The sequence below is a fragment of the Oculina patagonica genome, chromosome 8 (assembly GCF_052425735.1).
Source record: "Oculina patagonica isolate OP01 chromosome 8, crgOcupat, whole genome shotgun sequence".
Taxonomy (NCBI): domain Eukaryota; kingdom Metazoa; phylum Cnidaria; class Anthozoa; order Scleractinia; family Oculinidae; genus Oculina; species Oculina patagonica.
In genome coordinates, this window is record NC_135765.1 from 29,540,592 (window position 1) to 29,556,155 (window position 15,564).

General features: G+C 39.5%; 1 protein-coding gene and 1 pseudogene across 2 annotated transcripts in view; both read left to right on the forward strand.

Moving 5' to 3' along the window:
* LOC144664286 (uncharacterized) overlaps positions 1-15,564 on the forward strand; it is a 133,031-nt gene that overhangs the window by 74,006 nt on the left and 43,461 nt on the right. The gene's annotated exons all lie outside the window — the stretch shown is intronic.
* LOC144664031 (uncharacterized) lies at positions 49-8,906 on the forward strand (annotated as a pseudogene). Its single transcript, XR_013572733.1, has 7 exons — positions 49-96; positions 335-990; positions 1,354-1,416; positions 3,174-3,266; positions 3,778-3,870; positions 5,376-5,752; positions 5,795-8,906. The product of XR_013572733.1 is annotated as an uncharacterized LOC144664031 (transcript).

A 15,564-nucleotide genomic window follows, 5' to 3' on the forward strand; every position in this document is an offset into this window, starting at 1 on the left:
AATGGTCCATTTTCGCTATAGAGATTGCCAGCATCTCTCAGGTAAGGAACTGAGAAATAAATTGTTAAAGAACATGTACTGTCTTTTTGAGTTAAGGTAAACAGCATTCTGTTGTCATATGTATTTACAAAATTGGTGACTGTTTAATTTATAAGTTACAGCTTCTTCAGTTTTGATCGGTCAGCTCCCTTTTTAGCAATCCCAGATTGCTTTGGTCATGAAAACTGCAACATCAAAAGCAAAGAAAATGTCGCTAAACTTGTTACACCATGATTAGGCCAAAATGTAACTAATATATACAATTAGTGTACTGACATTAAAAAACGGTTTGTAGGAATTTATTTGGTCGTCAGTCCATGGCTTCAGCTGTTCCACCACCAGTTGCATCCACCAAGGAGACGACCAACTACGCTCGGTTGTGCCGTCTTCTGGTGGATGTGGGATCCCAGGCCTTGAGGGACACCTTTGATGGTATACACCCTCCAGCAGGACTGCATCTTGTTTTGGCACGTAATCCAGCACATACAACACTACAGACCCTTAGGAAGAAGAAAATTCTCAATGCTACCCAATGGGGAAAGTTGTTCCCCACTATCCCTTCAACTGTTTCATCAGCGAGCTTTGATATAACGCTCCTGGGTGTAATGCTGAGGAACATCTGTGGTTTGCACGCTCCCATCACTGGCTGGAACAGTCTTCCACCTCCTGCTGACACAGGTAAAGAAGCCAACATAGCCAGGGTGAAGTACTACCGTAATTCTGTATACGGTCATGCCAGCGAAGCGTCTGTTGATGATGCAACGTTTAACACCTACTGGCAGGACATCAGTAACACGCTGGTAGCACTGAGTGGAGCAAGTTATGGAGCAGCTATCAATAAGCTAAAGAATGAGTGCATGGATCCCGACATGGAGGAACACTACAGAGAGCTGCTAAAGCAGTGGAAGAAAGATGAAGACAACATCAAGGACAAACTTGATGAGATAGAAGGTATGTTACAATTTGGCTTGATGGGTATTGTTTTTAATTACTCTTCCTGTGAATCTCTTTTGATCAGAATATGTAAAAAGCGCCCTAGAAATTATTATTATTATTATTATTATTATTATTATTATTATTATTATTATTATTATTATTATTATTATTTTAATTAACAAGAGAAAAAACCGTTGAAAACGGAAAAATGTTCCTGACCGTTCAAAAAATATGTCCACTCTAGGCTCACACGTAAAGTGCATTAAAGGTTACAAATGTTAATCTTCAATAAGGGACCGGAAAGTTGTAGTGATTAACTATATTCACGAAAAGTAAGCGTGTTACCTTATTAACTTATTCACCTTTTTTTAAAAAAAGTGCTGCTTAAGCAGATAGAGGACGAAAACGGTGTCATCAAGGATAAACTTGGAGAGATTGAAGGTATGTTTTAAAATCTACTGAACCAATAGTCAAATGTTAAAAAACCCAAAACCCAAAACCTGAAAAAGAAACGATGCTAAACCACCAAACCAAGTTTCCCTAAAATGACCAAAAGAGCCGTGAAAGTAATCGTTACAACTTACTCGGTAGTCGAGCCATGTATGGGTGCGTATAAATGGGCGATTTTTTTATGCGGGGGGCGGCACACCCTACCAGGCCAGCGAGGAATAAAACTGACAAAGGACAAATTTCCAGATATTTCAGCTGAAAATTAAATGGGACAGTTAGCTCCAAGTGGAAAGTAGACGAAAGTGTAGTTTCATTTTCAACAGTTAAGCGTTCCCGTGCGTGCGAAGTGCTGCTATGTACGCGAGCAAATATTCTGGCGAAGAGCGAAAGATTCTGGCGAGCAAAAAAAGGGAAAAGAAGGGGGTGGGGGTGGGGAAGCGAGGGAACGCTTGCAAGCAAACCCCACGATTCTGAAAAACCCGTTCGCCCACGAACGGGGTCTCTGATTGGTGCGTCGTAGTTATGTTGATTGACAAGTTTGACATATTCGCGGACGTCTCGGGAAACAGAAGTTCGCTTCGTTCGGGTCAAAAGGTCAAGTCTGTCAGTTTGGTAGATTTCGATCCATTTTGTTTGTTTCTGGTTTTCATGGTTCGTTGGCTGTCGCATTTCACGAAAACCGCAATAATAAAAAGTTTGACTGTTTAGAGGACATACACAGAGGGAAATATTGTAAACGCTTCAGCTGAAGCCGCCATGGACAGGCGTTTTATTGATTCACTGAAGTAGAAGAATTCTGTATTTAATGAGAATTTAGCCGCTCTTGTTGTAGACGAAAGTCATACAGTTGAAACTTGGACGGGATTGAGGTGAGCTTCTTCGCCACTGTTTATAATTTTGATACGTAAAACTGAAGATTTCTTTGTGCACTATTGTAGTAAGCGGTTATATTGCAATATATTGGCTTTGGTGGAGTTTTGCAAGCAGCAGCCTCGCTTCCTATCGAACTCTGTACGAGTTTGTATAGTGTCCCAAAATTTCTAATTTTGCGAGCGCAAGGATCACAAACACGCTATGAAAATAGCTTGGGGTTTTCCACAACTTCGATCCCAACAGCTCTGCAAATATCGGCAAGGATTTGTCATATGAATATTTTCGCTTCGAGGGTTTACAAAGATATTCTAAAGAAATATAACCAGCTCTTCCCGGATGAGATGCTGTACCAAATTTAATTTTAAAATTGCATCGACAAACTCTGCAGCGATGTTTCGGACATCAAAACAGTGTTTCGCGGGTTTGAATATTTTGACAAGGTTTCACGTGGATGATTTTGTTTTGAAGGAAGTAAACTTTATTTCCAGTCAATTGTAATTGGCTTTTTTGTTGATAAGCTGTCAATCAATGAGTGAAATCATGCGTGAAAAATCGGTGGGCGTTTTTCAGAATCGTGGGGTTTGCTTGCAAGCGTTCCCTCGCTTCCCCACCCCCTCCCCCCTCCTTTTCGTTTTTTGCTCTCGCCCCAATTTTCGTGCGGCCAGAATCTTTCGCTCTTCGCCAGAGTATTCGCTCGCGCGCGACACATAGCAGCACTTCGCTCGCACGGGAACGCTTGCTACGCAGGCTACAGTTAGTCCGACTGGTCGGTCTTTAAAAAATGAAAAGCAACCTAAATCTTTTTTTTCTTCTAGATTTATTTGTTTTCAACCGTTTGGAGCGTGAAAACAACCTAAATCTTGACAAATGCATAGTTTTAATCTCAGGAAACATCAAAGACAAACTTGAGCTGGTGGAAAATCAAGTGAAAAATGTGAGCGAAAAGATGGTTAATTTAGAAGATGCAGGTTAGTTCTTTTAAGCAAAGTACAGAATCAAAGGTTAAAACATGGAACTTTTGCATAGGCCGCCTTCATTTTTACCGGGGTTTTGTTCGTCTGCAACGCAGGCCACCTTCAACATAACTAATAACATAACATAACATAAACTTTATTTTTCCTTGAATTTTAGGCTTTCTCATAGCTAATATTATTCAAGCAATCAATCATTTAATCAATAAATGCATCGTGTACTATATATATAACATTTAGTGAGCTAAACTTAAAAAAAATGACGACCCTAAAAGTAATAACCGTAATTTCAATAAGGCTGTCGAGGCTAACGGGGAATGTTTTAACATTTAAAAACCATCTACTGGGGACTGGTCCGTTTCCTGTATGTGACTTAATAGGTTTATTTATTAAACATTGTTTCCTAAAATTTGAAAAACAAAGGAAACAAAAAAAAAAACGTTAACGTAAGGAGACCCCTGTGTAGGGCTTTAAACTGAAACTTAGGTGCTGACTTTTTGATCCGCAGAAGACATCAAAGAGAAACTCGAGCAAATGGGAAATCAAGTGAAAAACGTCAGTGAAAAGTTAGACTCTTTGACGGGTTCAAGCCAAGATGAAGGTTAGTGCTTACAGTATTTTATTGTTGTTATCAAACTGACAGAAATTTTCTGTTTTTCAAACATTTATATTTTCTTCTTCGATATACTAGATGCTTTTTATAGCTAATGCACCATTGTAAACTCAGTCATTCACACCCGAAAAAAAGCTAATGTAAATCTGCTGGCTAACTACTATACGTATATACGTATTGGTGAATACGTCTTCTCGTACATGAAATGCACCAAGTACATCAAGATGGAGATATAAAGTAAGTTGTTATTGAAGGAAGATTGGAGCCATAATGATTTTTAGGTGTTTTTCCACTCCACAAGGACAAAACTTGAAAAAATCAACCTCATTTCTTCAAGTTGAGATCTTGAAAATTGTTCCACAAAAAGATGAAGAACTGAATCAAGAATATCTCTTGGAATATTTGAGCTGTGTTCTTCAAACTGGCACCATTAATGTACACCACAAAAGACAAATTAATACTGATATCCCCAGTTTTTGCTTAACCAAAGATCGTCCACTCTCAGCTGAACCCTCTGCCCCACTTTAAAGGGTTGCAAATGGAGATATTTGGTTTATGACAGAAAGAGACTGGAACCAAGAGTGTTGCCATGGTAACATCATAGTATAAGCCGTCTTGCACCTTTAAGGAATGTCACTACTGATGCCAAGTTTAAAAAATGTCACTCTTTTATTTTCAGAGATATTCTTGATTTTGTGATCTATCTTTTAGTGGAACAATTTATGACGTCGTCACTTTCCTCATTTGCATAACACAAAAACTTAAATATCTCCTAAATGCAAGAAGTTCTTTCAAAATGGTAAATGCCATTCTTCTTTATTTGTAAAAGTCTTAGCATCAATTAATTTTTACTTTGTAGGCATTTTAACAAAATTGGATCACTATTCGTAGTTTCCATATGTCTTCAGGCTCCTGCGTTTTTGAAGTGAAACTGGTGACAGTGTCCCTTTAAGAGCAGTTTTTGGTAAGAATGAAGAATGAAAAATCAGGGACGAACAATCGAATTTTTTTATCTCGCCAAAATCATCCCTTCCTATGAAGTATTTCATACAAATGCCGATAAAAAACGTGTCAAATACAATTTCGAAAAACTTTTTACTTGCTCTCCGTGTGCAGTGGAGTCGACTGGCAGTGTTTTGAGCGTTCGCCCTCTTCGTGTTCCTCTTCCTCTTCCTCTTCTTACAGAAAACTGCCCATAATTGCTCTTACTTTTTTCATCTTTAGCAAATATTATAAATCATTTCCAGTTTTTTTTTTATCTTGTCTTTATTTACTCAATTTCCATTTGTTTATTTTAAATTAAAAGAGTAACCGTTTTAATTGCTCTTACTTTTCATATTTTGCAAAAATTCTAAATACTTTCCAGTTTATTATCTTTGTCTTCAGTTACTCACTTTCCATTTGCAAATCTTTAATGTCCCGATTAAGTGCCGTATAAATTTCTCTCCTTTTCGATAGACATGGTACTTGAAGTGGCTTTTATTTTCTTCTAGATGGTTTTGATCCAACCGAGATTGTTGATGGAGTTCTTCAGCTCTACAAAGTCCGCGAGGGATGGCTCGCTCCGTTTCCGTGGTGTGAAGAGTTTCACTTTCATCTTGATGATATTTTCACCAGACTCAAAGTGGTCAGCAGGAAGAAAACAAGAGGGACAGCGACATCTAACACTGTTAACATGTCTGGGATCTTTAAACCCCATGAAGAATGTCCACAACCCAGAACAGTGTTAATTGAAGGAAAACCTGGTATGGGGAAGACAACGTATTGCAAAAAGCTTGTTTATGACTGGGCTACAGGAAAACAAGAAGCAGAAGATTGCTTTCCAAGGTTCGAAACTGTGTTGTTGCTGAGGTGTCGTGATATGAGGTCTGTTGATGATCGCCTGCCTCAAGAAGGTGTGTTGTTGCTGAAGTATCTACAGGAGGCCATTGGTGATCAACTTCTACCTCAAGATGTTGAAGAAGACGTCAAAGAAAGATTCTTCAACTTCATTAGCCACAACCAGTCTAACGTATTGCTGATACTTGATGGATTAGACGAGGTTCCAGCGAAAAACCTACCAATTTTTTCCAAAATTATTCAGGGCAAAGTACTTCCAAAGTGTCGCTTGGTTGCTACGGCACGGCACGAGGCTGGAATAAAGGTACGAATACAATGTGACACCCTGCTGGAGATCGAGGGGTTTACCGAAGAAGATACACGGACGTTTGTTGACAAATATTTCAAAACCATGAAGGATTTGGCCGACAAGCTTTTGTCCAAGCTGACAAATGATAAAAACCTAAAAGAAATGGTAGCCAATCCTCTGAACACTGCACTTCTTTGCCTCGTTTGCGAAGAATATCAGGGAGTTTTTCCAGAAAGTAGAGCTGAACTATACCTTGAAATGGCACATTGTGTGCTACGACGATACATACAGAAAAGAGGCTTATCCGAAAGCAACGAGAATCCCATTGAAGCTTACAAAACTCAGTTGATACACCTTGGCCGGATAGCTTTGAATGGCTTACGCGACGACAATTTGGACTTTGAGGAAAGTGAGCTCAGAAAATATTCAGTTGACTTATCTGGATTCGGATTTTTGTCAGTTCAGCAAAGAGCCAGCAAACTAAGACCGGGCCGACGTTTCAGCTTTCTACACAAGAGTTTCCAAGAATTCTTTGCAGCATTTTTTCTGTGTTGTCAGCTTCTCGACAAAGAAATCAGTACCGAAAGCTTAGCTGCTGACAGAAGATACCTCTATTATCTGAAAGAGGTGCTTAAATTCACATGTGGCATGATAGCGGCACGTTGTGAGGAGACAGCAGAAGCTCTAGTCAAGAGTTTAACGACACAAGTGAACCATGAAGATGAGGTTGACTGCTTTTCTGTTGTATTGGAGTGCATTAGAGAATGTAAAAAGGAAAATAGTGATTTTCATTTGAAATTGGCACGTGTGTCTGGTTCATTGCTTAAACATAAAGCTTTTAGACTCAGAAGGACAAATGGCGCTGACGCTGTTGTTCTAGCTGAAGCACTTAAAGGGAATTCGAGTCTGACAGTGTTGAATTTGTATAACAATAATATTGGTGCCCAAGGTGCTACTGGACTAGCTGCCGCATTACAAAAGAACGCAAGTCTGACAGAGTTGGATTTATCTCTCAACAAAATTGGTGACCACGGTGCTACTGGACTAGCTGAAGCATTACAAGAGAACAAAAGTCTGACAAAATTGCATTTGTATCTCAATGGCATTGGTGGGCAAGGTGCTACTGAACTAACTAGAACATTGCAATTGAACGCAAGTCTGACAGAGTTGAATTTGTCTTGCAATATTATTGGTGACGAAGGAGCTACTAGAATAGCTGGAGCATTACAGGAGAACACAAGTCTTGCAGAATTGTATTTGTCTCTCAATAACATTGGTGACTATGGTGCTACTGGTCTAGCTAGAGCATTGAGAGAGAACACAAGTCTGGCAGTGTTGAATTTGTCTTACAATACAATTGGTGATGAAGGAGCTACTGGACTAGCTGGAGCACTGAGAGAGAACACAAGTCTGACAGAGTTGAATTTGTCTTACAATAAAATTGGTGACGAAGGAGCTACTGGACTAGCTAAAGCATTACAAGAGAATGCAAGTCTGGCAGTGTTGGATTTGTCTTTGAATATCATTGGTGACCATGGTGCTACTTGTCTAGCTGCCGCATTTCACGAAAGCGCAAGTCTGACAGAGTTAAAATTGTGTCAGAATATCATTGGTGACGATGGCACTAATTTTCTAGCTGAAATGCTGAGAGAAAACAAAAGCCTGGTAGTGTCGGAGTTGTCTGGCAATACAATTGGTGACGATGGCGCTACTTGACTAGCTGCCGCATTACAAGAAAACAAAAGTCTGACAGAGTTGGATTTGTATGACGATAACAATGGTGACGTAATCAGTAAACTCTGCTTGGAACATGGTAATCGTGTTTTTTCACTTTTGAGCACCTAAAGCAACAATAGAGACTCATATTTCAGTTTACGTAATGAACCTCTTCTCGTATGGTGGTTTGAAGTTTTTAACTATTTTACAGGTTTCGTCTTTTTCATAAACTCTGTTGTATCATCCAGCACCGCGTCTTTATACGGAATTTAGAAATATAATTGAGTGATCTGCGTTCTTTGTAGCCACGAGGAATCCAAAAAAATTTATTATCTTTCACACAAGTTATAAAAGTTAGCGTTTTTCTTAATTAGTGATTGCACAATTGATGTATTTGAATTCACTCGAAAACAGGGTTTCTGTCTTTGTAATTTGTGAGCAAAAATGTTTTCTTTCCTCAAATAGTATCTAGGTTCCGGATTGTTTGCTAACGCCAAAATAATGGTGAACACTCCAAAGCAAGGCGGTAAAATTCAATGATTCTTTCCCCGCTTAAATAAACAAGTAGAACGTTTTCGATGACGCGCATCCGGGTTAACGGGCCTCTGTAGCATTTAGTGGGCTCCTATAGAAAAAAATGCCCGCTCAGATTGTATTGCGCGCATACAACGGCTATATTCTTATAAACATTATAGCTACGTGAATTCTCTACCGAGATGGTATTGAAATTGAACTCGAGTCGTAGTAAATTGTTTTGAGTAATATCGCTTTTTGTTTTGAGTGAAAACAACTTCAGGGTAATTTTTAACTTGTAATAAATGTGTCTTAGGCCTAGGTTTTGTAACAGATGTAAATCGCAATGAGTGGTTTTTCTGTTGGGTCCCAGTTTTGTGTCTCTCTTTTAACCTGGCATTACCGAAGTAACGTTTGATTCATTCATGTTTTCTTGAGATATATAAAAGATATTTTTTTATTTGAAAGGTATATCCTCGTTATTCGTTGACAAATGAGTAATACTTAGAGAATGTATGCCACAAAAACCTGATAGCTTTAACAGTCGAGTAAGAATTTTCGGTTTAAGATAACATAAATTATATGTGTGTGCAAGAACCGTAAAACAAAGCTACAATTAATCTTGGACAATGCTGATAAAGACAAATTAAAAATTGATCTTACACCCGCTTCCGCCTTCAATCAATTATTGTTGATCTCAAAGTCCGGTATTGTAGATAATGTTTTGCTTCTATCACGATTTTAGCTGGCCATGCCTCAAGTGTTCAATCAATAAAATTGTATTTGGAACAGAAAACACGTAAAGACGATCGCGTTCAAAAGAACGTGGTATCCTACCAAGGTCTCGCTCGGCTGGCTCTGGCCCTATTTTTTCCTCTTTACCCCACTCGGAAGCCTGTTCGAAGGCCAGTTCATGATTCATTGTTTCATTTTAAAGGTATCTTTTGTCAAATAACTAATAACCGTGGTATTCCTGGTCTAAAATACTATTAATTCAAAATTCAACCACCGCTATGTCCTTTTTGTTTGTAAAAATATAAGAATACAATCTGAAACTATGACGTTAAAACACGGATTCTACTCGAGTTGACGCAATAAAAACAGGCATTGCACCCGCTCCGGACTTCCATTTATTTATTTTTTTGGCTCGGCGAAAACAAATAATTAAAACGAAACAACATTGAATGAGTGAAGGAGAGGTGGGCTATATTTACGAAAGGTCACTGTGAATCTAAATTTGTTTCGGCTAATATAGTTCGATATTGCCCGTTTGCCTTAATTTCTTTTGATTTTTGCTTTCCTCGCCAAAATGATTCAAGGAATACAATTGTATTGCATTTGAATAACGCAAGCTGTTTCCTCAACCCATAACCCTCCCACCAGAAATCTTTTGTCAAGACCATGGAAAATTGGCACGGTGGAACAGTGGCGTGATTTCGCAGAGACGCGGTCGCACATTGCAAAAGAGGTACAATGTAACAGAGGTACAGTGCAACAATGAAACAGTGGTACGGTGGTACGGTGGAACAGTGGCATGGTTGCAGGGAGGCACAGTCACACAGTGCAAAAGAAGCGCAATGTAACAGAGGTACAGTGGAACTATGGAACAGTGGCACGGTGGAACAGTGTCATGATTTCACGGAGACACAGTCACAAACACAGACACAGAGCAAAAGAGGTACAATGTAACAGTGGAAGGTACAGTGGAACAATGACACAGTGGCACTGTCGAACAGACGCACAGTGGAACAGTGGCAAAGTGGAACAGTGGCAAAGTTAAACAGTCGTAGTTAAACAGTGGCAAGGTACAATAGACCAACAGTGTCACCGTGACACAGGCATTATGGAAGAGTGGCACAGAGAAATGTTGGAACAGAGGAAGAATGGACGCACAGTTGTACAGTGGAACAGTGGCGCGATCAAAACAGTGGCATTAAAACAGTGAAACAGAGCAAAACACTTGCGCAGAGGCACAGTGCAAAAATAGAACAGCACAGTACAGGGACTCAGACGGAGAGTGGAAAAGTCGAACAGAGAAACAGTGGAACAGATGCAAAGTGAAACAGAGGCACAGTGGAGCCGTAGCGCAGTAGTACAGTGGCACAGTGCAGCTGTGGCACAGCAGAACCCAGGCACAGTGGAACAGACGCACAGTCGCAGAGTGGGACAATGGAACAGGGGACGTAGAGGGAAAGTGGAACAATAGACTGGCAGTATAGTGGAATGTAGTGGCACAGCTGAACAGAGGCAGAATGGAACAATGACACAGAAAGACAGTGGCATAGAGGCATAGTAGAAAGTGACACTATGAGCAGGGGCACAGTGAAACAGAGCCAGAATGGAACGGAGTAACAGCTTCACAGTGGACGAGTGGCACAGTGGAGCAATGGTATAGTGAAACTGTGGCACAGTTCAATAGCCGTACAGTGGAAAAGTTGCACAGTCGCACGAAGAACAGTGGCAAAATAAAACAAGGGCACAATAATATAGTGGCACAAGGAAAAAGAAGCAAAATGAAACAGAGGTTCCGCAGCACACTGGAACATTGGCGCAGAAGAACGGTGGTGTGGCTTCTCAGTGGGACAGTTTAACTCGTGTAACAGACGCACAATTTTGGAATACAGTGGAACAGTGGAAGTAATAGAACAGCGGCACTGTGATACAGTGCCACAGAGCAAAATTGGAACACTCCCACAGAGGCACAGATAAACAATAGAAAAGAAGTACAGTGGAACTGAGCCACTGTACAACAGTGGCACAGAGAAACAGTGGCAGAGAGACACAGTGGCAAAGTGGTGCAGTGGAACAGTGGCACAGGGGAACAGTAGCACAGGGGAACAGTGGCACAGTGAAATAGTGGAACTAAGGCACAGTGGCTCAGTGGCACAGGGAAACGATGGCACAGTGAAACAGTGGAACTAAGGCACAGTGGCACAGTGGAACAGTGGCACAGGGAAACGATGGCACAGTGAAACAGTGGAACTAAAGCACAGTGGCACAGGGAAACGATGGCACAGTGAAACAGTGGAACTAAGGCACAGTGGCACAGTGGCACAGTGGAACGATCGCACAATGGAACAGTGGCATCGAGTGAGAGAGTCACAGGGAACAGAGTCACAGTAGAACAGTGGAGCAGAGGGCAAAAAAAATAAGATATTGACCAAAAAAGTTAAGGTAATGCATCTACGGAACAATAGGTTAGCTAAGATTTCTTGTTTTTAACTCTGTTAATGATTTGTGGTTTTAAGTTTTTTTTTATGATAAGTCGGTGATCGTCCACATCCACATTTTTGTATAACAAACTTTTACTGATTTTTAATTTCATTTACTTACTTTTTAGTTAACCAAGCGCGATAGCCATACTGGGAAAGTACTGCTAGAGGTCTTTTCAGTTTACGGACTGAGCGGACACTACTGATAGGTCTGGCCATGACTATAAGGTAATCATAGCGCGCGTTAAGTACGTGGGATAGGTGATGGCTGTAAGCAACCGAAGAAGAGAAAAGTATGTTCCAGTTAATAAAAGAAATATTGACTTCGGTGAATAATTGTTTATTAATAAAAGACAACAATGGAGAATTTGATGTCCGTCAAAAATATAACCGAAAAAATTAGTATGATATATCTACTAAAAGGAAGGCAAACTTGTCAAAACCGACGGGATAGACTCAATACTTAAATAGAGCACAAAGATTAATCATGTCGCTTTTATTTTTTATTCATCTTGTTATCATTCATATCAGTAGTATGTCATTGCACTTAACGAATGCATGAATCCCAGCTCGTTCCTTTCACCATTATTTTAGGTTGCTGTAAATGTTGTTGTTTTTGTCTAAGTAAACATGTTAGAAACCTTAACATCATTTTTACTACATGCAATTTTGTAATCAACTTCCACTTTTTTTTACTAATTCCTTTTAAATTTGTTATAGCTTGTACCTGCTAGTAATTAGACGAATGTGGAGAAACGGCAAAATGACAACCATAGCTAAAGCAGTCCTCCAATGCACAGGACACTTCGCCACTCACAGTCGTGCAGAAAGCACGCAGTAACGGAAAGCTGCATCCAACTGCTCCCGTTGTTGCAGAAGTAATGAACAACTTACAAACGGATGGACAGGATAAGATAGCAAAAAGGATAGCAAAAATGGATACGACGATAAAAAACTGCCGTGTACCGTGACTGATGAATCCTGTATGCCCCAAAACCCTGGAGCTTAACGAAGTGTACTTTATGTAACCATGTATTCAACGGTTACTTTTTATAACTAAGTAAACACCCGCTCATAAGAACCTACATTTTTACAAGTCAGCCGGAATAGGTCCTTATATATCGTGTGTTTAGTGGGAAATCAGGCTGTTTAGGTTCCTAATGAGGTTCTTATTAATTCGGTGGTTTAAACTGTTTGTGACTGCTCGGCATACTACTTTTATTTCATTTATTCAGCCAAGTCATAAAAAACTACTATACTAAATCATACAAAACACTGGAAAATATAATACATTTTCCGCCGCTCCACTTTGAGCCTGGCTTAAAAAACTACAGCACATCTTAGTCATCTTACGCTGAAACTACATGAGAGCTGGATTTTTAGATACAATGCCTGCGTTCGAATTAACTAAATTTGACTGAGCTGATCTTACAAATAAGAACCTATTTCAAATGGGGTCTAATTTTTTTTAGTTCAGCCTGTATATTATTAATCCACTAGGATCTTAGAAGCGGGTGTTTACTGTACTGCTGAAGTACTCGTTACTTAAACGAACCTCTTTCCACTAGTTACTCTCCTAACTTTATCGTCACAAGATTATTTTCCTATCAGTGTTTATGTAATGTTTAATAATTGAGCAGGAGTGCTTAAGTTTAAAACACAGACTTGATAAATCACGAACGGCGAGTTTATTAACCGGCTTCAAAAACCTCTCAAGTAGATCTTTTCATTCTTGGCAGTGATGTTTAGACTTTGGGTTATTTTGGCCAAAAAAATTGGACATAAAATTTAGCCGTGTCTTTGTCCCTTATAAAGACACTCAATAAACATTAATTTCCTTTGTATCTTTTTAAATGACTTATCAATGAGTTTTTTAACAGCTTTTTAAATTGTTTTGTTTGCTTGCCAAAAGCCGGGATAGATAAGAATTATTTTTCCTACAGCAATCTTGCAACAGTTACGTCATTTGAAGAGAGTAGCTTCTGCTATAAAGATGATATATATTTCGGTTCAGTAAAGTTCAGCGATTTTTTGCAATCGCTAACTTGAATGATTAATTGACTTGGGTTGAACAACTATAGATTAAAAAGATGTCGTGATAACATGGAACAATTCACGTTTCTGCAGCTATCAAACTAGTGTGACATTAAAATTCGTTATTTGTGGGAGATCAGTGCTCTGATTGGTATTTTCGTTTGCAAATATCATACTAACACCACACGAGGTAGTGATTTTCACGATAAAAGTTTCATGAATACCATGACCGAGTAACTCCATCGTTACATTTCTGTTATTTATCACATCTTATCCAACGCATTTCGTGGAATAATTAGTAAGCATAAGTTTTCTCTTTCTTGAAAGGATACCGTCGGGATGGTTGCAACTGTCCGTCTTGGAAAGGTGTCCGTTTTATAGGGAGTAAAGTTACAGTGAAATGACTGAAATACGGCGGGGACGGGACCAACGCCAGGTGTCCGTCTTACTAAGAGGTGTTCGCTTGGAGAGAGTTGACTGTTCAGTAAATGGTAATTGATGATAAAAATTTGAAACCCTGCAAAGCGTAGGTGCTGAATGTATAAATGAAAAAATGTAAATACTACGCTGTAGTAAAAAAAAACTATTCCCGACGTTTCGGCAATGCTGCCTTCTTCAGGGGGACAAAATACAACCAAAGAAGAAGGCGGCATTGCCGAAACGTCGGGAATAGTTTTTTTTTACTACAGCGTAGTATTTACATTTTTCCATTTATACAAATGGTAATTGATGTAGTGCCGAAAGAAACAATCCAAGCACGCTAGAATAAGGTTTAGCGAAAAGTGTGAGAAATCATGCAAGGACCTTTTCAACTAAATCATTATCGTGTTCATTGTGATACTATACCAACTAAATTGCAATTTTTCTTAATGTACTGAGCTTTTGATTTGCTGTGCCACTTTACCCCTGTGTTACTGCTTCTCTGTGCCGTAGCTGGCGTAACAAACGTCCCATACGAACGAAGAGCTTTTCCACATTTTGGCCGCGCAAATTTTGCGCCGCCAGAATGTACGGGAACGCTTGCTACGCAGGCTACCTGTGTCACTTTTCCACTGCGTTTATTGCAGTACATTTTCAACGTGGAAAACTACCTAACTTTTTAAAAACCGGCACAAGGGTTTTTCATTTTAGCGGGCTGTCCAACAAAATTCACCGATGACACCGATGATGGCCCTCTGCGATGCGCGACAACAGGAGAACAATTCTATATTTAGGAATTGACGTGATATTTTGTCGTCACGCATACGTTACATTCTGCTTGAGTGGTTTTGATCTCGTGATCACATTGCAAAACTGATCTCTTCAGACAACACTCTTCTGCTCGGAGCTGCTGTCTGGTTTTAAAAGTTTCACGATGCATGAACAAATAACGCGACCATAGGTAAGGAAAGACAATTTACTGAGAACTATTGACTTCGCGTGACTAAACGAGAGTCACATCATGTTTGGTCGGTACTTTAGTTGTTAATCATGGATGTTCGTTTCAGGCAGCAATTCAGGACCGCATTTGTACGTTGTTGATGGCTGCGGGTCGATTGCAAACGTCGAAGTGAATGTAACTGTGGTTCTAAGAAAAACTTTAACTTTTAAGGTAAGCAGTATGCGTTTATTGAAATCGTGATGGAACGTAAAACACATTTGCGGGACGAACAAAATTCTTTCGGCACTGCTAGGCAAAGGAAGCAGACAAAGCTGACCTATTTCCTAAATTAATTAATTGTCAGCGTAGTCTATTTCATTGTAGATATATAGCGACCTAGCAGTCATTCCCATAAGCAGTTCTGTCTCGAGTAAACATCAAGACGAAAAAAAATAGCCATGCGATCAAGGATATCTTAACCGAAAGCGGAAGTGAAATGTAATATTCATGACGGTAAATCATCAGACGATCGCTGAAAACTAGTCAGTGATCCTTTCGAAACAAGCAAATAAAAACAAGCATACCAGCGATCGTCAGTTTAAAAAGATGATCATTAGAATCGACACTAGAAGTAGAAAGTTACAACTAAATCGGCAACGAACGGCATCAGCCTTGATGATTTGCATTTTACTTGACAACGTGCACAACTTGTCACAACT